Source organism: Microtus pennsylvanicus, chromosome 14 (assembly GCF_037038515.1).
Source record: "Microtus pennsylvanicus isolate mMicPen1 chromosome 14, mMicPen1.hap1, whole genome shotgun sequence".
NCBI lineage: Eukaryota > Metazoa > Chordata > Mammalia > Rodentia > Cricetidae > Microtus > Microtus pennsylvanicus.
Genome location: NC_134592.1, coordinates 34,699,662 through 34,720,735, shown reverse-complemented (window position 1 = coordinate 34,720,735; position 21,074 = coordinate 34,699,662).

Sequence of the window (21,074 nt, the reverse complement as noted above, 5' to 3'; positions counted from 1 at the left end):
CTGAGGGCTCTACTTTTGCATGTTGAACCTGTGTGTCTCAGGCTGCCAGGTTTGAGGCATGCAATATCAGCAGCACCAAAGAGGCAGATGTGACTGAACTGTACCATACTCCTTCCATCCCTGCCAGGTGTGGGAAACAGTGGCTCTTTTAGAAGCACACTTTTCGAGGGCTTGAGGAAACAAGCTAAACCAGGAGCAGAAGCCAGGAGCAAATCCAGTCCTGGAAGCCAACCCAGTCGGGGCCACTGGCAGATCAGGATTGAGCCAGCGACCAGATCCAGAGTAAGTGATCTCCACCAGAACAGTTCCAACTCCAAGCCAGGGACTTCTGCAGGAGGGGATCCAGACCAGGATTTACAGAAACAGAGCAAAGCTGGCAACCTAGGCCAAAGTAGGCCTGAGACAGCAAACTGCAAGGGAGCAGAGCAAAGCACAGGAGCGCTGAGCTATCTCCAGGAACACCAAGTAACTAACGGGGTAACTAGAACTGTGACACTGACTGTACCCCGAGGAACAACCACCTGAATTTTGGATTCACTGGCACCTAGAAGATGATTCAACAGAATCTCAGACAGCCCCAAACACACCTATTAGATAAAAAGATGAACAGAAAAAGTGAGACCATATGCTACACCACAAAGAGCAACACAACACCAGTAAAACCTAAAGACCCTACAACAGCAAGACATGGACAGCCAAATATGGATGAACCAGAAGAAAATGACCTACAAGAGAATGTTTGAAATTTTTATAGATGAAATGAGAAATTCTCTTAAAGAAATTGAGGAAAAGACAAACACAAAATTGGAAGATACCAGCAAATCTCTTAAAGAAAACCAAGAAAAAGAAATCAAACCTATGAAAGAAACTATTCAGGACTTGAAAACTGAAATAGAAACAATAAAGAAAACACAAGTTGAAGGAATTATAGAAACAGAAATCATGAGAAAAAGATCAGGAACCACAAACGCAAGCATGAATAGCAGAATAGAAGAGTTGGAAGAGAGAATCTCAAGTGCTGAAGATACAATAGAGGAAATAGACTCATGAGTCAAAGAAAACATTAAATCTAACAAAAGCTTAACCCAAAATATCCAAATGTTGAACATTCAGGGCAGTTCCTGAAAGCAGGCAAGACCCACAGGCCAACGTGCTTGGAAAAGGCTCTCAGAGGAAAGGCTAGGATTCTAAGGCCATGCCTATTCTGCTACATATTTTTTCCTCTATAAATCCCATAAATAGACAGGATCTCAGCATATATGTGGCTTAAAGTTAAAAAAAATAAGGTGTACAGTGAAAAGCCAGGCATCCCCTTGTGCTCTGGCCAATCAGTTCCTTCCAAAGATACTCAGCATGTAGTTTCCCCTTATGCTTCTAAGAAAATCTCCACATGCAGACTTATTCTAATATGTCCCAAAGAATGGGATTCTTACTTCAAGAGAGGGAGCATAGAGCAGCAAAAATAGCAGCTTGTATGAGGGCTCAGAACAACTCTGGGAGAAGTGGCGCTTCTTTTCATCAGGAGAGGAGGGGTAATTTGAAACAAATGCAATGAGAATAGAGAATGTAAGTTAAACCCAGAGAATTTAAAGTATCCCATTTACCTAAACTGATTAACAAAAACCTTAGCAAGGACCTTGACTCACAATAAGAGAAGCTTGCTATATGTTTAAGGTTCTTAACAAAAACAGTTCAGTCTAATCCAAAACAGACCAGATTATTTCAGCAATATAACAAAAGTAAACTTGGTATAAAATTATTTTGTGTTTATCTATGACAGTCATTCAAGGTAGCAAGCTGGAATACAACAGGTTCAGCATCAAGACAGACCCGGGTTCAGGAAAAATAAAGAGGCTTTAGAATAAAGGGTCAGAAAACAACAGGCAAAGCCACTTTGAGGCATCAATGGTACACATGCAAAATGTTCTTTAGTCCAAAGAGGGAATGTGGCCACAGGAAAGATAAAGTATAGGCCTTCAGTGAAGCCTGAAGTTCACAGGAAAGGGAAGACCATCCAGGGAAACCAAAGCCCACAAAGCAGATGAAACACCCAGTAACTCCTGGCCAGGAGGCTAACAAGCTATCCTTCAGATTTTCTTGGGAAATTCCTCACACAAAGAGGGAATTTCAAGCTTTGTTCTTAACCCTGGGGAATACAATGAACTCATATGATTAGGCAATATTACTTAATTTTTAAGAGGGCTAGAAAGCCAGACGACTTACAGGGGAAAAGATTCATTCTCCTAGCTGCTGTCTCTGAACTCTATCATCTCCCACACATACTTAGGGCCCTAGTGTTAAATGGCTTGTCTCCTCTGAGACTTTCTCAAAAGGAACACTCAGCTCCATAAATTTCAAGTAAAGCAATATCTGAAACTGTCTTGTCCCATGCTAAGTACATGACAGATATTGATAATTCTTTGTATACTTTCACATAGCAAAGTAAACCCTCAGAGGAAAAGGTTGGCCTATCAGAAGGCTGTGTCTCCAGGGGAAGCTAACATAACATACTGTGAGCATTCAGTGACCTTCTAGCCAGGCAGCACTGGGAATATAAGTTAGATCCAGCTGAAGTTTCTGCTTCAGGTTCACCTTGGCCTCACACATGCCTCAAACGTCAACAAGAACCCAAAAGCCTTTCTAAATGTCCTGCTTTTGTTGTTCTTGTGCCCAGTCTTTCAGGAAAGAGATAAATTATAGAAAATTTTTATAACAGCTCAACAAGCAAAATTAAAACTCCAGGAAGGGCCTCAGGGTAAACAGAACAAATACTTGAACCCTTTCAGACAAGTAGGAAGCTATAGAAAGTAGGGGTATGCAGCCAGACCCCAGACTCTAAGGGATTAGAGGTGGGAAGGGCCAGCAAACATTTAAATATCCAGCGTGTTTTCAAAAGACTAAACAAAAGAGGTTTCTGGCTTGTAGAGATGAAGCAAACAGGCCTGCTTTTTGTCCCGCCTGGCTCCAGCATGGCTAGCTTAGTCCCGGAAATAATAACACGGAAACTGTATTTGAAACACTGCTTGGCCCATTAGCTTCAGCCTCTTATTGGCTAATTCTCACATCTTGATTAACCCATTTCTTTTTTTTTTTTTGATTAAACCATTTCTATTAATATGTGTAGCACCACGAGGTGGTGGCTTACCAGGAAGATTCTAACCTGCATCCGTCTCGGAGAGGAGAGCTATGGCATGTGCCTGTCTCTGCTTCTTTCTCCCAGCATTCTGTTCTGTCTATTCTACCTATCTAAATCCTGCTCTATCAGAAAGCCAAGGCAGATTCTTTATTAACCAATGAAAGTAACACATAAACAGAGGACCCTCCCACATCACTGGCTAACAGCTACCAAGAAAATATTACACTATAAAACACAGGAGCCTCAGGTTTAACAAACTGCGTTGTGTTTAAGTGTTCACTGGAGGTCTGCAGTAACACAGTTTCACACTAAAATGTGTTAGCATTCGGGATACAAATGAGCACAAAGAAACAGGTGTTTAGAGGACTGGAGAGATGGCTCAGCAGTTAAGAGCAATGACTGATCTTCCAGAAAACCAGGGTTCCTTTCCTAGCAGTGCATGGGGTATCTCACAATCCTTTATAACTCCAATTTCAAGGGATTCAATGCCTTCTTCTGGCCTCTACAGATGTTTTATGCATGTGATGTACGGACTACAAGCAGGCAGAACACTCATACACATAAAATAAAAAATAAATCTTAAAAAAAAGTGTTTAATTTGAAGGAAGATGGCCAGAGAGAAGCTCTTCTGGGGATGACAGTCGGGGAGGGGAAGAGAAAGAGGTCCCGGGCCCAAGTCTTAGTAATCACTGGAGCAGGGCTGGGGTAGTACTGTAAATGCCCTATTGAGCTATAGTTACAGAAAACAATTAGAAGTAACAAGAAAGAACATAACAGTATGAATAGAACCTAGGGTCTAAATTCCTTGGCCTGTTAGCAGCATGACCTTCTTCCTCCCCTTCCACTTTACACCTGTCTCTCTTTTTCCTCGCTACCCCCAGGAGAAAAGAGCTGTTTATCATGTTTTCCCTTCCTTGCTACAGGCTCAAATGACTGTGGGCTGAAACAGTGAACCATTGTCTCCATTTAAGTTGCTTTTCTCAAGGACTTTGTCACAATAACTGAAAGCTAACAACAGGGCTAGGAAAGGCTTAAGTTAAAGGTCAGCAGAGTCTTAGTGAAAGGAGTTCTTGGCTAAATATTGGAAGATAGGTTTGTGGACCCCCCCCCCCAAAAATAAACCAGCAAAGATCTATATGATGAGCATGAGACATGATCACGTGTGGTGGCCACACTCCTATAACTCCACCATCAGGAGGCTGAAGCAGGAGGATTCTGAGTTCAAGAGGACAGCCTAGACTATACAGTGAGATGTTGCCTCCCCCACCCCTGCAAAAAAAAAAGCAGTCATGCAAAAACTCAGCATTTCGCACAAAGGACCCTTTAAGGTTATTTAGAAGAGGACTATCTATTCACTTGTAAAACTCTTTCTTCATATGTAAAGGTTCAGTTTCTACTTCCAGTTTATTAGCAGTAGAGCCAGAGAAAAGACAAGGGGATTATGGAAAGTAAAGCTGTTCAAATATGTTGTGTAGCACGAATAATAAAAACCCAGAGACAGATATTGTGGCTCAAGCTGAAGATCAGAAAAGCAAAGCAACCAGCCACTGGTTCTTACCTCTACCTCAGATCAAAATAAGCAATCCTGTCTCCATGAATCCTCAGAGCGAGACTGAGACTTGTCTCCTTCCTCCCATCTTACACTCCTTTCTAGTGCTGGGATTAAAGGTGTGCGTCACCATTGCCCACCCTCTATGGCTAACTAGTATGACTGCTGGGATGAAAGGTGTGTGCAAACAATGCCTGGTCTGTATAGTTGACTAGTGTGGCTGCTTTGCACTCTGATCTTCAGGCAACCTTTATTTATTAAAATATAAACAGTACAGTTTGGGCATGAGTGAACCTGGGACCTCCGAGGGAATAGGCAGGAACAAGACATCTCACAGCTCAGCAGGGCCAGGTGTGAGTCTGGGTCCTCAGAGGGAGTAGGCATGAGCCAGGACCTCTGTGGGTCTGGTCATTTGTCTGGGACATCAAAGGTGATAGGCAGGGACCTGGAACCTCTATGGGTCCAAGCATGAGTCTGGGACCTCTGAGGGAATAAGCAGGACCTCTGCGGGTCCGGGAACACCCGAGCCTGGGACCTCCAAGGCAGTAGACCAGAGCCAGAAACCTTTACAGGTCCAACTCCAAGCCAGGGACTTCTGCAGGAGGGGATCCAGACCAGGATTTACAGAAATGGGGCAAAGCTGGCAACCTAGGCCAAAGTAGGCCTGAGACAGCAAACTGCAAGGGAGCAGAGCAAAGCACAGGAGCGCTGAGCTATGTCCAGGAACACCAAGTAACTAATGGGGTAACTAGAACTGTGACACTGACTGTACCATGAGGAACAACCACCTGAGCTTTGGATTCACTGGCACCTAGAAGATTATTTTACTATCAAAAAAAAAAAAAGTTAAAAAAAAAAAGCCGGGCGGTGGTGGCGCACGCCTTTAATCCCAGCACTCGGGAGGCAGAGGCAGGCGGATCTCTGTGAGTTCGAGGCCAGCCTGGTCTACAAGAGCTAGTTCCAGGACAGGAACCAAAAGCTACAGAGAAACCCTGTCTCGAAAAATCAAAAAAAAAAAAAAAAGTTAAGATTATTTTACTGAATCTCAGACAGCCCCAAACACACCTATTAGATAAAAAGATGAGCAGAAAAAGTGAGATCACATGCTACACCACAAAGAGCAACACAACACCAGTAAAACCTAAAGACCCTACAACAGCAAGACATGGACAGCCAAATATGGATGAACCAGAAGAAAATGACCTAAACAATACCTTCAAGAGAATGTTTGAAATTTTTATAGATGAAATGAGAAATTCTCTTAAAGAAATTGAGGAAAAGACAAACACAAAATTGGAAGATACCAGCAAATCTCTTAAAGAAAACCAAGAAAAAGAAATCAAACCTATAAAAGAAACTATTCAGGACTTGAAAATTGAAATAGAAACAAGAAAGAAATCACAAGTTGAAGGAATTATAGAAACAGAAATCATGAGAAAAAGATCAGGAACCACAAACACAAGCATGAACAGCAGAATACAAGAGTTGGAAGAGAGAATCTCAAGTGCTGAAGATACAATAGAGGAAATAGACTCATCAGTTAAAGAAAACATTAAATCTAACAAAAGCTTAAACCAAAATATCCAGGAAATATGGGACACCATTAAAAGGTCAAATCTTAGAATAATAGGTATAGAAGAAAGAGAAGAAGTTCAACTGAAAGGCACAGAAAATTTATTTAACAAAATCATAGAAGAAAACTTTCCCAACCTAAAGAAAGATATGCCTATGAATATACAAAAAGCTTACAGGACACCAAATATACTGGATAAAAAAAGTCCTCTTGTCACTTAATAATCAAAAACACTAAATATACAGAGTAAAGAAAGAATATTAAGAGCTGCAAAGGAAAAAGGCCAAGTAACATATAAAGGTAGGCCTATCAGAATTACACCTGACTTCTCATTGGAGATGATGAAAACAAGAAGGTCATGGTCAAGAATTATGCAGACAATGTAGTAATATGGGCGCGCGGCGGCGGGGTTGCGTCCCCAAACACCCCAGCCGCCTGCCCGGCTCGGCTAGCTTATGCCCCAAATAATTACACGGAACACTGTATTCTTTTAAACACTGCTTGGCCCATTCTCTTCTAGGCTAATTCTCACACCTGGACTAGCCCATTTCTAATCATCTGTGTAGCGCCCCTAGGTGCGCTTACCGGGAGGATTCTAGCCTAAGTCCATCCTGGGTTGGAGCTTCATAGCGTGCGTCTTCCCTGGAGCAGGTAGCATGGCGTCTCTCTTGCGTCGTCTGCTCTGGAGAGGAGAGCTGTCGAGTCTGAGCTCACTTCCTCTTCCTCCCGGCATTCTGTTCTGTCTACTCCTCCCACCTATCTTCTGACCAATGAAATGGGCCAAGGCAGTTCCTTTATTGCTTAGATATATGACACTCCCACATCACTTCCCCTTTTTCTGTTTAAACAAAAAAAGGAAGGCTTTAACCTTAACATAGCAAAATTACATATAACAAAACAGTTATCAAGTAAAAGTTACATCAGAAACATTTATACATATAACAAAATTGACCTTAAATCTCTATCAATGCAAATTATTCATACCTATATCATTTCCCCCTTTAAATGTAAAAGAACATTTATAAACAATATTTGGGAACATGGGCGCAGTTTTTTCTCTCCAAACTGCTTCCTGCTGAATGGGGGCGCTGTTAATCAGATTATTTAGGGTGTAACCTGTGTGCCAGGTTTATCTCAGTTGGCAGTTGAGCAAAGCAATTTTCTGAAGATGTTCACAGCAACCCTTCAGGAGGACGTGGTCCATCATACCAAATCGGAATAGAAGAAATGAACAGGGTCTCATCCTCTGTGAAAACAAAAGAAGAAACTCCTTTCCAAAGCATCATGTCCTTAGATCCAAATTCTGAAATCATACGCTCATGATATCCGTTCTGGTTACACTTGGCAGCCCATATAATGAAATGTCTCTCTGTACTTAGCTCCTTCACAGTCAAAAATTTTAAAGAAAACACAATGTACATAATCCAGACTCTCTGTGAATTTTCCATCTTTACGCGGCTTATTTTTATTTATATCTATAACTATCTGTACTCTGTCTCTTTAAAGACTTTACTTTTACTTTTTTCTTTTTAAACCATTAACTTTATTCTCTATATTCTTTTTCTTCTCTCTCCCAAGCCTACGTATATTCATCCAACAGTGTGACTCATTTAGTGGTCTGAATCTGTCCTATTGTGAATCTGCAATTTTTTACTATCCAGGAGCACTTTTGATTTACGCCTTTAAATCACTAGACGCTTAAGAATCTAAGCTGTGACATTCCTAGGTTAACTTTTTGCTTTTTGAGCATACATCTGTAGACCTGGAATAACCCTGTAGACCAGGCTGTCTTTGAACTCTCAGAGATCCGCCTGTCTCTGCCTCCCAGGCATTGGGATTAAAGGTGTTTGCAACTACACCTTGAACTCACAGAGATCTGTTTGTCTCTGCCTTTTAGGCACTGGGATTAAAGGCGTGTGCTACCACACCTTGAAGTCACAGAGGTCTATCTCCCTCTGCCTTCCAAGTGTTGGGATTAAAGGTGTGTACTAGGACACAAAACAACTCTCTTCCTTTTTTTTTTTTTTAAGAACTTCAACTTTTAGCTTGCATATATTTTTAACACACAGTAAACCATTTAGAAATTTTCTTTGTCTCTGAATCTCTCTTTACTGTATCTCTGTCTTTTTCTGACCACAAGAGCCTTTAATTTACCAAGCAATATCAGTAGGACTAAAGGCGTGGCTTTGCCGGCTGGATCCAGCCCATTCCTTAGCTTTCCAGCCTCATGGCTGATGTACAGGCTGCAGCCATGTTTATAGCCACAACTGGCATTTCAAGGTCCCTCCAGCCAGAGAGCTACAACAGACAACACTCAAGTCCTCTCTCGGTAGCCAGCCCTCCTGCCTCAAACAGTCAGAGTTTGCCCTGGCAGGATGGCCCAGAAAGCCGGCATTTTAAAACAACACAGGTTTGTTCCTGCTGCTGAGTCAGGAAAATTTCAAAATGGAGGACGTACCATTTTGTGCTAGCTCTGGGGCCACCAGGTAGGAGCGGCACTCAGCACTTTAATTCTGAGACTGAGCGTGCAGCACAGAAATTCTTTTCATCAAGTAACATCCAAATCTGACACGCAGAGCACTGCGCAGTCAGAAAACACGTCTCTGTATGGCGGCAGGAATCCGCCATGCTCTTCCGCCTGCCTAAGCCTGATTCTGCCTTCTGCCCAGGAGCAGGCGGGGAGCTCTGAGTCATTGTCAGGGTCTCAGAGCACTCTCCTTCCGACCCCAAGCGGGAACACAAACATAAAGCCAGAGTTTGCACTGGCGGCACAGCCCCAGGAAGCAGCGCTTTAAGATAAGGCAGCTTTTTTTCTGCTGCTGTTGCCGAATCAGGAAATCTCTCTACAGCACGCCACCAACAAACAGCAAAAATCTGTGTTAAACTCTCTCTCCCTTATTTTTAAGACTTCTCAGGTTTTTTAAGTGGGTTTAGTTAGCCCCACGTCTGGGCGTCATTTGTAGTAATATGGGCGCGCGGCGGCGGGGTTGCGTCCCCAAACACCCCAGCCGCCTGCCCGGCTCGGCTAGCTTATGCCCCAAATAATTACACGGAACACTGTATTCTTTTAAACACTGCTTGGCCCATTCTCTTCTAGGCTAATTCTCACACCTGGACTAGCCCATTTCTAATCATCTGTGTAGCGCCCCTAGGTGCGCTTACCGGGAGGATTCTAGCCTAAGTCCATCCTGGGTTGGAGCTTCATAGCGTGCGTCTTCCCTGGAGCAGGTAGCATGGCGTCTCTCTTGCGTCGTCTGCTCTGGAGAGGAGAGCTGTCGAGTCTGAGCTCACTTCCTCTTCCTCCCGGCATTCTGTTCTGTCTACTCCTCCCACCTATCTTCTGACCAATGAAATGGGCCAAGGCAGTTCCTTTATTGCTTAGATATATGACACTCCCACATCAAGACAAGACGGGCGATGGTGGCACACGCCTTTAATCCCAGCACTCGGGAGGCAGAGGCAGGCGGATCTCTGTGAGTTAGAGAGCAGCCTGATCTACAGAGCTTGTTCCAGGACAGGCTCCAAAGCCACAGAGAAACCCTGTCTCGAAAAACAAAACAAAACAAAACAAAAAAAAGAATTATGCAGACATTAAGAAACCACGGATGCCAGCTCAGACTCCTATACCCAGAAAACCTTTCAGTCACCATAGAAGGACAAAACAAGATATTCCATGACAAATCTAGATGTCACTAATACCTAGCCACAAATCCAACCATACAAAAAAAATTTCCAATTGATGTCCTTAGAAGTTAAAGGACTAGCAAATGCTAACAACTGAAGACTGCATCAGGAAAATGCCAGTGGAGGAACTGCCCAGCACTATGTAACTGAATTTTAACAATGATCACACTTTAATTTAGACCCAAATCAAAGAATAGAAAAGAAAGTCATCATATTGCAGCCTTTTAATGCAATAATTGATGAAAGTGAACATTGCCAATTGATGCTAAAACCCTCATGGGGAAATGTGGTTGGTGATTAGAAGGTTCACATGGGACAGGGTCTCACCCTACAGATTAGTCATCAATTACAGTGGGAAGGCATGTATTGAGACACTGGGTAGTTACTCACCATAACCAGTAACCGGTTCAAATTAGGAATTACTCTATTGAAATAGATTCTTGTTACATGACTCCTAGCACATAAAATATAAGATGTCATTATAGGCACAATGTTGGATTCAAGCCTAACCAGTCTTTAGACCTTGCTGGAAAGGTAAATGCTAGAAAAGGGAGAGAGATGAAATGTAAAGAAACAATGAGACAACTTTAGGACATTTAATAAAAACAATTGGAGGCTGGGCTGTGGTGACACACGCCTTTATTCTCAGTACTTGGGTGGTAGAGACAGGTGGATCTCTGTGAGTCTGAAGCCAGCCTGGTCTCCAGAGCAAGTTCCAGGACAGTCAAGAGTTATACAGAGTAGCTCTGTCTCAAAAACTCAAACCAAACTAACCAACCAACCAAACAAAAAGTTGTCACGTACTTTTTAAGAAAGTAAAATCAATTCACTTATTATTTGTGTGTGTGCACATTGCACATGTGTGGAGTCCAGAGGACAGCTTTGGGGAGCCAGGCCTCTCCCTTCACCTCTATGTGGTTTCCAAGGTCAAACTCAGGCCACAAAGCTTGCACATTAAATGCCTTTACCTACTGACTTCACCTGCCCTTAGCATGTGTTCTTGAATACAATCTGTGAGTGATTATTGAATTGAAAAAAATATCTAAAAACCATTTTCAGGGTAGCTGCAGATACACGAATGGATTGTGTATTAGCTGGTTTGGGTATAATTCTTGTTATGTAAGTATTCATGTTAGTGCTGCTAGTTTCTAAATGTTTCTGTCCTCCCAAAATTTGCATGCTGAAATCTAGCCGCCAGTGTTACAGAAAGGTGGCCTTAAAGTCATCCCTTCATGGGTAGGATTTGTGGCCTTACCCTGGAACCGTATAGGGTTGTCTTGGTCCCCGCCCCCAGCCATGTGAGCAGCCCTTACCAAATGCCAAACACACTAGGTCTTGGATGTCTCATTCTCTGGAAACTGGACCCATGGCCTCGTCCATGAGCCCCACCACTGGGCTACACCTCCAATCCCAAGAAAAAACATGTTTAAACTGTGGGCGAAGTGTTATTGACTAACACTGGGTAAAAGAGGAAAGAAAAGAAGAAGAAGAAGAAATGCACAGAAGTTTTCCTTGTTCATTGTGAGGAACAAACAGATAACTGCTTAATCATAGAAAAATAGAGATAGTAGTTTAATTACAAAAGTAGTAAGTAGAACTCCATGAGCTGGGAGTGGACATAGTTCAACAGTAGGATACTGGTCAGTGTTCAAGAGGCTCCCGGTGGCGTCCTTCGCATGTTGGACTCGACACAAGCTGGAGTGAGGAGAAAGGAGGGATGCTTAAGTAAGGAAATGGCCCCCATAAGACATAAGATCTAGCTCTAAAGCATTGCCTTCCTCTGCCTCCCCAATGCTGGGATTAAAGGCTTGTGCCACCACCACCCAGCATAAAGCATTTAATTAGTGATTGACAACGGAGGACCCAGGTCTAGGTTCTATAGGAAAGCAGGCTGAACAAGCCACGAGGAGCAAGCCAGTAAGTAGTAGTCCTCCATGGCCTCAGCATCAGCTCCTCCTCCAGGTTCCTTCTCTGCTTGAGTTCCTGTCCTGGCTTCTTTCAAGGTAGAAGTGTAAGTTACATAAACCCCTTCCTCTCCAACTTGATTTTTGGTCATGGTTTTTCATCACAGTAATAGTAACCCTAACTAAAGACACTCTGTACCACCAAACAGCCAACCAACCAATCAAAACCCACTAAAAACAGCAACCAGAAAAACCCTTCTGAAAATTGAGAATTACTTACAGAAGCAAAGATAATAGACCACATAGTGTTAGCTTCTTCAAAGTTACAAAAACAGAAGGAGTCGCATATTAATGTGACAAAATTAGGTCGAAGGTGTCTGTCCTGTCAATAGATGTTGATGTAGGTTTAACTCACCTGTCAAGAGAAAACAGATATACAGACTGTATCTAAGTAATACTCCCCTTTATACTGGGATCAAGCAATTGACCAGGTAGGAGAAGGTGTTTTCAAAAAAATTGCTTGTGGGTTGGTGGGTGAGTGCAAGCATGCATGTGTGTATGTGCCTGTGTGCATGCATGAGTGCGTGTGTGTGTGTGTGTGTGGTGAAGTCCAGTTTTTTTTTGAGATAAGAGTCTTGTGATGTAGCCCCAGATAGCCTAGAACTCACTATGTAGTGCAGGTTAGCCTTGAAGTCACTGCCTGCCTCTGCCTCTTACCTGTTTGGATTAAAGGCATGGGTCACCATGCTTGGTCAAAAAAATTGTTTGGTGCTGGGAATTGAAGCCAGGGTTTCTCATATGCTAAGCACGTATTGTGCTATTTAACTACACTCCCAGCTCTGATCACAATTTTATTATCCTCTAAAGTGGAGATGAAGGAAGGCTATTTATAATGCAGTGAGCAATAATTGGATAAATGGTCATCTGCGCATAAAGAGCAAAGTGCAAAATTTACAAAGTCAGAATTATAGGAGACGCAGAGAGGCAAACGCATAGCAGGTGACTTTCGTTGAACTCTTTGATCAATGAGAGATCACTGGGAAAATGAGCTGGCATAGAGGGTCTGAACATATTTGCAGAAACAGAGAGCCTTGTCTCTCTCCTAAAGAACCTCACAACCTTCTCTTTTTTAAAAGTTAATAATATACTATAGTTAAAAAACAGCTTTAAAAGGAAGTATATATTTTTAAAATTTAAGTACTTGTTGTTGTGGTTTCTGTCCTGCCCAGTTCCTTCAATCGTTAAGTCCCAAAGAAATCACACAGAGGTCTACATTAGTTATAAACTGATTGCCCACTAGCTCAGGCTTTTTATTAACTCTTATAACTTATATTAACCCATTATTTTTGTCTATGCTAGCCACATGGCTCAGTACCTTTTTCAGCGAGGCAGTCACATCTTGTTCCTTCTGTGGCGGGGCTGGGACTGCATCCTCCTTCCCAGAATTCTCCTGTTCTCATTGACCCGCCTCTACTTCCTGTCTGATTGTCCTGCCTGTACTTACTGCCTGGCTACTGACCAATCAGTGTTTATTTAAAATATAATTGACAGAATACAGACCATGGTCCCACACTAAGTACTGAGTGCCTGTCTGCATGATTTGTTTGCACTAATGTGTACAGGTACCCTTGGAGGTCAGAGGAGGGTGTTGTATCCTCTGGAACTGGAGTTAGCAGCAGTTAGGAGCAGTCGTGTGGGTGATGGCAACTGAACCTGGGTCCTCTGCAAGTGTACATTTTTGGGAGCTAAGTTATCTCTGCAGGTCCCACAGTTCCCCAAGGCAAGGAAGGTGACATAGTAAACACACTGTATATTATTTGGGTGCAATTGTATGTTTTTTTTTCTGTGTAGCTCAGGCGTGTGTTCTTTCTGCTACCATGCCCTCCAGGTGTCACCATGCCTGGACAGGACTGTCCTTGCTGTGAACGCTGTGGGCTGAATGGAGGCTTCAAAAATCACCAGAAAACGTTTAGTTTCAGAACACTTTCAACTCAGGACTTGAGGCAAAGCAGGAAGACAGCCCTATTTTTTTTCACATACAGGAAAAATCCTAGCCTAGAACTCTCTAGAACACTGTGGAAATGGCCATCTCTGGGTCTGGGGTGTATGGGGGAGAGGGTCAAAGTGAGGTGACCATTTTTGCAGGCCTCACACTTCAAGTGGGGAGCTGGACAGGAGGACTCCAGAGTCATCTTCCAAGCTGAGGGGATAGGGTGTGACTAGCTGGGAAAAGGCAGCCAGAGAAGAGGGCTGAACACAAGGAAGGCTTCCGGTAACTCTAAGCACCATCTCTTAGTTCTCTGGCTGTCAAAAGGAGCTCAGGCCTCTACTGTGTGAGTGGGGCATGTTGGTGAGGGTGACAGGGAAGGAACTTTTCATGAACTCAGCAAGAAAACCATCCTAAAACAAGCTGTACTGAATGGTGATCACGAGAGAGGCTTTGAATTTCGACGGGCATTACTGGGCATTGCACCAAGGACCTCGCACATCTTACACCCTAAACCTTGGCCCCGGTCCTAAGACAGCTAGCTTGTCTTGTTTCCCATGGTTGGACACACTGCTTTTGCTCTCAGGGCACTTCTGAACTCTGTCCCACAAAATATACATACAAATGCCAGACTCTAGATCCAGAAAGCCAGGCCAATGCCAGTTCAGGTGATAGAGGCAGTGCTATTAATCACAAAGGACATGCCCAGTCTCTGAAAGCTGACAGTCCAGTAGATTCTGACAAGGCACAGAGGAGGTGGGTGGCGGGCAGAGGGGGTTGGGTGGTGGTGGTGGATGGGGACACCAGATGTTGCCTGATTTGATGATTTCCAGCTAGAAGAGAGTCCTTTGGTGCCCGTTAGTACTCTGTGCCATGAGTTAGTGTCCTCTTTCCCAGGCATGGGGCTTCCTCATGGCTATGGGCTTTTCTTTAATTTCATCCATCCATCCATCCATCCATCCATCCATCCATCCATCCATCCATCCATTGCTGAATTACCTAGTTAATTCATTAGTGCCAAGGCTTAAACCCAAGACATTGGACATGCCAAACACATGCTCTTTCACGGAGCTTATCCCTTTGTAAAAGTTTCCAGTCTCTTTGGAAAGAAAGAATTAGTACGTTCACTGGGCAAGTTCTTTCTGTTTTTCTGGAATTGCCCCAGCAGGGCTTATTGCCACACTCCAATCCTCCACTATTTAGCCTTCAGGATGACCCTTTTCTTATCACCTCCTGAGTGCTGAGGCTTACACAGGTATGCACCACTGTGCCCAACTGGAGAGGAGTCAAGACAGCTTTCCATACCCCGCGTCTAAGCTGAGGACAGTATGCCAGAAATCCCAGGACTTGGGAGACAGAGGCAGGAGGCCCGGGAGTACAAAGTGTGTGCTCATGTGCCGTTCACGAGGCTGTCTCAGCAGAGGAGAGCTTCACCCCAAAGAGCTTTGACCCTCTTGCAAATTTCAGTGAGTACTTCACGGTCTGGCGGGAGCAGAGGTCATGGGGGTGGGTGTTAGACAGCAGCGAGACCCGGGGGTCAGAAGTCCTCTCCAAACATTGATTTTTCTCCCCTGACTTACATAAAATGAGGTGATTTACAAGGGCTCACTTCAGAGGTGGCAGAAGACAAACAAACATGACATGCAGAACATAAACCTTGCTGCTCAGAACCTCGTCTGCGCTTGGTGCTTCCACCTTGGACTTTTAGGAGCACTGGGGCTCTGTGAAGGGCCTTCTGAGACTCTGCAAATGCAGCTTAGTATTTAATTAAAAAAGTGAAGATTTAGACTGTCTAAACCACTCTAAGTAGTTGATCGGGACGGAGCAGCAATTTCGTAGAGATTATGAGCACGTGTGTCTCTCAGTCTGTCTCAAGTCTCCTCGTGGTGTTCACTTGCAACTGTCAACGTACTGGGTCAGAAGGCTGGAGCCTCCCAGTGCCCAGTCCTGCCTGGAGGCTCAGGATCTGCTCTTCTAGACGTGTTACATAGTAAATTCAATCCAGGCTGGGCTACATAAAAATGAACCGGGCGGTGGAGGCACATGCCTTTAATCTCAGCAGGGGCAGGTGACTTTCTGTGAGTTCAAAGTCAGCCTGGTCTACACACACCCACACCCACAGACACCACATGAGAGAGAGAGAGAGAGAGAGAGAGAGAGAGAGAGAGAGAGAGAGAGAGAGAGAGAGAGAGAGTTTCAGTATAGCTAGGGCTACACAGAGAAACTCTGTTTAGGAAAACCAAAAAACAAACAAAACAAAAAGAAAAAGAACAAAACAGACATTTCTTGGCCAAGGGGAGGAGGTTGGGGCCTAGAGGCAGGAGGATCATCTTGAGTTCAAAGCTAGTCTACATAGTAATTTCTAGGCCAGACTGGATTACAGAATGAAACTCTGTCTCAAACAGAACAGAATAAAGGAACACGATTGTAGTAAAAGGAGCAGTGAGCCGCTTCCTGCCGCCCGGCTCTCTGGCTAGTTTACACCTGAAATAATTACATGGAAACTGTATTCATTTAAACACTGCCTGGCCCATTCGTTCCAGCCTCTTATTGGCTAACTCTCACATCTTGATTAACCCATTTCTAATAATCTGTGTACCATCACGAAGTGGTGGCTTACCAGGAAGATTCTAACCACCATCTGTCTTGGGTAGGAGAAGCATGGCGTCTGCCTGACTCTGCTTTCTTCCTCCCACAATTCTGTTCTCTCTTTCCCACCTACCTATGTTCTGACCAAGCAGTTTTCTTTATTAATTAACCAATGAAAGCAACAGATAGATAGAAGATCCCCCTACATCATTGGAGCTGGGCGGGATGAAAAGCAGGCCTGCTCGCCTCATCTCTACAGAATGGTGCCCAATGTGGGGCTCGAACCCACGACCCTGAGATTAAGAGTCTCATGCTCTATCGACTGAGCTAGCCGGACAGGACGAAAAGCAGGCCTGCTCGCCTCATCACTACACATGAAGAGGGTTTAAACAATGGTCTCAGAACCATGACCAGTCAAGGGAGAGTAAAAAAATCAGATGAAGAGGAAATAAGGTCTCTGCTTCTGTTCCCACTTTCCCACTTGGATTGGGGACAGTCACCTGAGTATAGAGGACGTGTTCTCTCAGGTGTGGCCCAGGAACATTGTTTGAAATCCCAGACCTTCAGTGGTAGGTCCTAGTCATGTAGAGATGGCAGGGTGGTACATATGGGCAGAGAGGTCCCCCCTGCAGCCTCCAGGGCATGCCCTTGGCTGGCTGGCTGGGAAGAAGATAAGAAGGTTCTGTGGCTGAGGGGAAGAGTCATTGTGGAGGGTGAGGGCTGGGGTTCCTCACCTAGCTTGAGGACAGTGAAGTGGGTAAGGCTTGGAAGCAGCGGAGGGCAGAAGAGTAAGTGACAGGGAAGGAAATGGAGAAGAGACGAGATTTTATTCTCAGAGTCATGAGAAGCAGGGAAGATTCTGAACAACGGAAGTGACATCATCTAACTGTTTGACTCTGGCTGCCGGCGTTCAAATTCTTCAGGAGCTTCAGTGTCCCCCATGGCCCAGGATCACAGTGGGAAGGAGAACCCCACATGGAAAGTTCGTATCAGGCAGTTGTGTATCAGTATCTGTGTGGGAGAGAGCAGAGACCCATCCTGGCAGCCAAGGTGTTGAAGTGACTCACAGGCCCGGCACCTGCATTTTCCAAGTGAGATACATGGGTAGGTCCTATGGCATCAGGAGAATGAAAAGATTGCTGCTCGCGGCACAGTCTGTGGATCCAAGCAGAAAAAATCCTGAAAAAAGGTCTGAAGGCATGGGAGTATGAGTTATCCCAGGTGCATCTCTATATTTTTTTTTTCTTAGGTTTCACCTAGTTACTTAGCTTCTCTAGGGTCATGGACTGCAGGTTCATTATCCTTTTCTTTACAGCTAGTATCCACTTATGAGTGAGTACATACCATGTTCATCTTTCTGGGTCTGGGTTACCTCACTCAGGATGTTTTTTTCTAGTTCCATCCATTTGTATATGAATTTCAAGATGTCATTGATTTTTACCGCTGAGTAGTAGTACTCCATTATGTAAATGTCCCACATTTTCTTTATCCTTTCTTTGGTTGAGGGGCATGTAGGTTGTTTCCAGGTCCTGGCTATTATAAATAATGCTGCTATGAACATAGTTGTACAAATGTAATTGTAATATGATTGAGCATCCTTTGGGTATATGCCCAAGGATGGTGTTGCTGGATCCTGAGGTAGGTTGATTCCCAATTTTCTGAGAAACCGCCATACTGATTTGCAGAGTGGTTGTAGAAGTTTGTATGCCCATCAGCAATTGAGGAGTGTTCCCCTTACTTTGCATCCTCTTCAGCATAAGCTATTATTCATGTTTTTGATCTTAGCCCATCTGATTTTATCTCAGAGTCATTTTGATTTGCAATTACCTGATGGTTAAGGATGTTGAACATTTCCTTAAGTGTATTTCAGCCATTTGAGATTCTTTTATTGAGTATTCTCAGTTTAGTTCTGTACCCCATTTTTAAATTGGATTATTTGGAATTTTGATGTCTAATTTCTTGAGTTCTTTATGTATTTTGGAGATCAGTCCTCTGTCTGATGTGGGGTTGGTGAAGATATTTTCCCATTCTATAGGCTGTCATTTTGTCTTATTGGCTATGTCCTTTGCTTTACAGATGCTTCTCAGTTTCAAGAAGTTCCATTTATTTATTGCTGTTCTCAGTGTCTGTGCTACTGGTGTTATATTTAGGATTGAATTCTAGGAAATTTTAATTTCTTTATTTATTTCTTCTCTTGACCCAGGAGTGGTTTTATTGAGCACTGTTCAATTTCTATGAGTTTGTAGGCTTTCTGCAATTGGTGTTGTTGTTAAATTCTAACTTTTAAACATGGTGATCTGATAAAATACAGTGGGTTATTCCTGGTTTTTGTATCTGTTGAGGTTTTCTTTGTTACCAAGTATGTGTCAATTTTAGAAAAGGTTTTATAAGCTGCTGAAAAGAAGGTATATTCTCTTGTGTTTGGGTGAAATGTTCTATAGATGTCTGTTAAGTCCATTTGAGTCATGACTTAATAAATCTGTTAATTCTCTTATTTCTCTGTTAAGTTTCTATCTGGTTAACCTGTCCATAGTGTAGAGTGGGGTGTTGAAATCTCCTACTATTAGTGTGTGAAATTGATGTGCAATTTCAGCTTTAGTAATGTTTCTTTTACATATTTGGGTGCTCTTGTATTTGGGGCATAGATGTTCAGGATGGAGACTTCATCTTGATGGGTTGTTACTCTGATGAGTATAAAGTGTCCTTCTCGAACTCTTCTGATTAATTTTAGTTTAAAATCTGTTTTGTTAGCTATTAGGATTGCTACACCCACTTGTTTCTTAGGTCCATTTGATTGGAAAATCTTTTCCCAATCCTTTACTCTGAGGTAATGTCTGTCTTTGAGGTTGAAGTGTGTTTCTTGTATACAGCAGAAAGATGGATCCTGCTTTTGTATCCATTCTCTTAGCCTGTGTCTTTTTTATAGGTGAATTGAGTCCATTGATATTAAGATATATTAATGACTAGTGATTGTTAATTCCTGTTACATTTCAGTGGTAGTGTTTGTGTATTTTTCTTCTTTGGGGTTTGCTGGTGTGAGGTTATCTGTTGCCTGTGTTTTTGTGGATGCAGTTAGCTTCCTTGGGTTGGAGTTTTCCTTCTAGTAATTTCTGTAGGGCTGAATTTGTGGATAGGTATTGTTTAAATCTGGTTTCGTCATGGAATATCTTGTTTTGTCCTTCTATGGTGATTAAAAGTTTTTCTGGGTATAGTAGTCTGGGCTTGCATCCGTGGTCTCTTAGTGTCTGCAACACATCTATCCAGGACCTTCTGGCTTTCATGGTTTCCATTGAAAAGTCGGGTGTAATTCTGATAGGTATGCCTTTATATGTTACTTGACCCTTTTCCTTTGCAGCTCTTAATATTCTTTTTTTATTCTGTATGTTTTGCATTTTGTTTATTATTGGCGGGGGGACTTTTTTTTTGGTCCAGTCTATTTGGTGTTCTGTAAGCCTTTTTACTTTCATAAGCATATCCTTCTTTAGGTTGGGAAAGTTTTCTTCTATGATTTTGTTAAATTTATTTTCTGTGCCTTTGAGCTGGAGTTCTTCTCTTTCTTCTATTTCTTTTATTCTAAGGTTTGGTCTTTATATGGTGTCCCAGATTTCCTGGATGCTTTGTTTTAAGAATTTGTTGGATTTAACATTTTCTTTGACCAATGAACCAATTTCTTCTATAGTGTCTTCAATACCCGAGATTCTCTCTTCCATCTTCTGTATTCTGTTGGTTATGCTTGCCTCTATAGTTCCTGTTCATTTACCCAGATTTTCCATATCCAGAATTCTTTTGGTTTGTGTTTTCTTTATTGCCTGCATTTCAGTCTTCAAGTCTTGAACTGTTTGCTTCACCTATTTGATTGGTTTTGTGTTTTTTTTTTCCCCTTGGGTTTCTTTGAGAGATTTATTGAGTTCTTCCAATTTTTTGTTCATTTTTTCCTCCATTTCTTTAAGGGAATTTTTCATTTCCTCTGTAAAGGTCTCCATCATCTTCATAAAATTATGTTTAAAATCGTTTTCTCCTGTGTCATCTGGGTTAGGATTATCAAGTCTCCCTACTGTATGACCATTGGGTTCTGGTGTTACCATGTTGCTTTTTAGGTTATTGAATGATTTCTTAATATTTATTTATTTATTATGTATACAGTATTCTGTCTGTGTGTATGCCTGCAGGCCAGAAGAGGGCACCAGACCCCATTACAGGTGGTTGTGAGCCACCATGTGGTTGCTGGGAATTGAACTCAGGACTTTTGGAAGAGCAGGCAATGCTCTTAACCTCTGAGCCATCTCTCCAGCCCCTGAATGATTTCTTGCATTGGCATCTTCCCATCTCTTCCTTCACTTAGTGCCAACAGTGTCTTTGCCTCTTGGTCCAATCCTTGCAGTGGCTGTCTGTGTCTGTGGGAACTGGTCTTGGTCTGCTCTGTACTGTCACTGTCTGTGTCTCAGGGAGCCACTGAAGTCTCTCTTGGCCTGCTCTCTTGGTTCACTCTCTTGGTTCACTCTGTGCAGTCACAGCCTGTGCTTCAGGGTTCCTCTCTTGGTCCTCTCTCTTGGTGTTTTCTGTGTAGTTACAGCTTGTGTTTCAGAGTTCCTCTGAGGTTGTGGGGGATAGGAGAGTTGGGGGTGGAGTGGGACTTGTAGCTTACAGGGTCC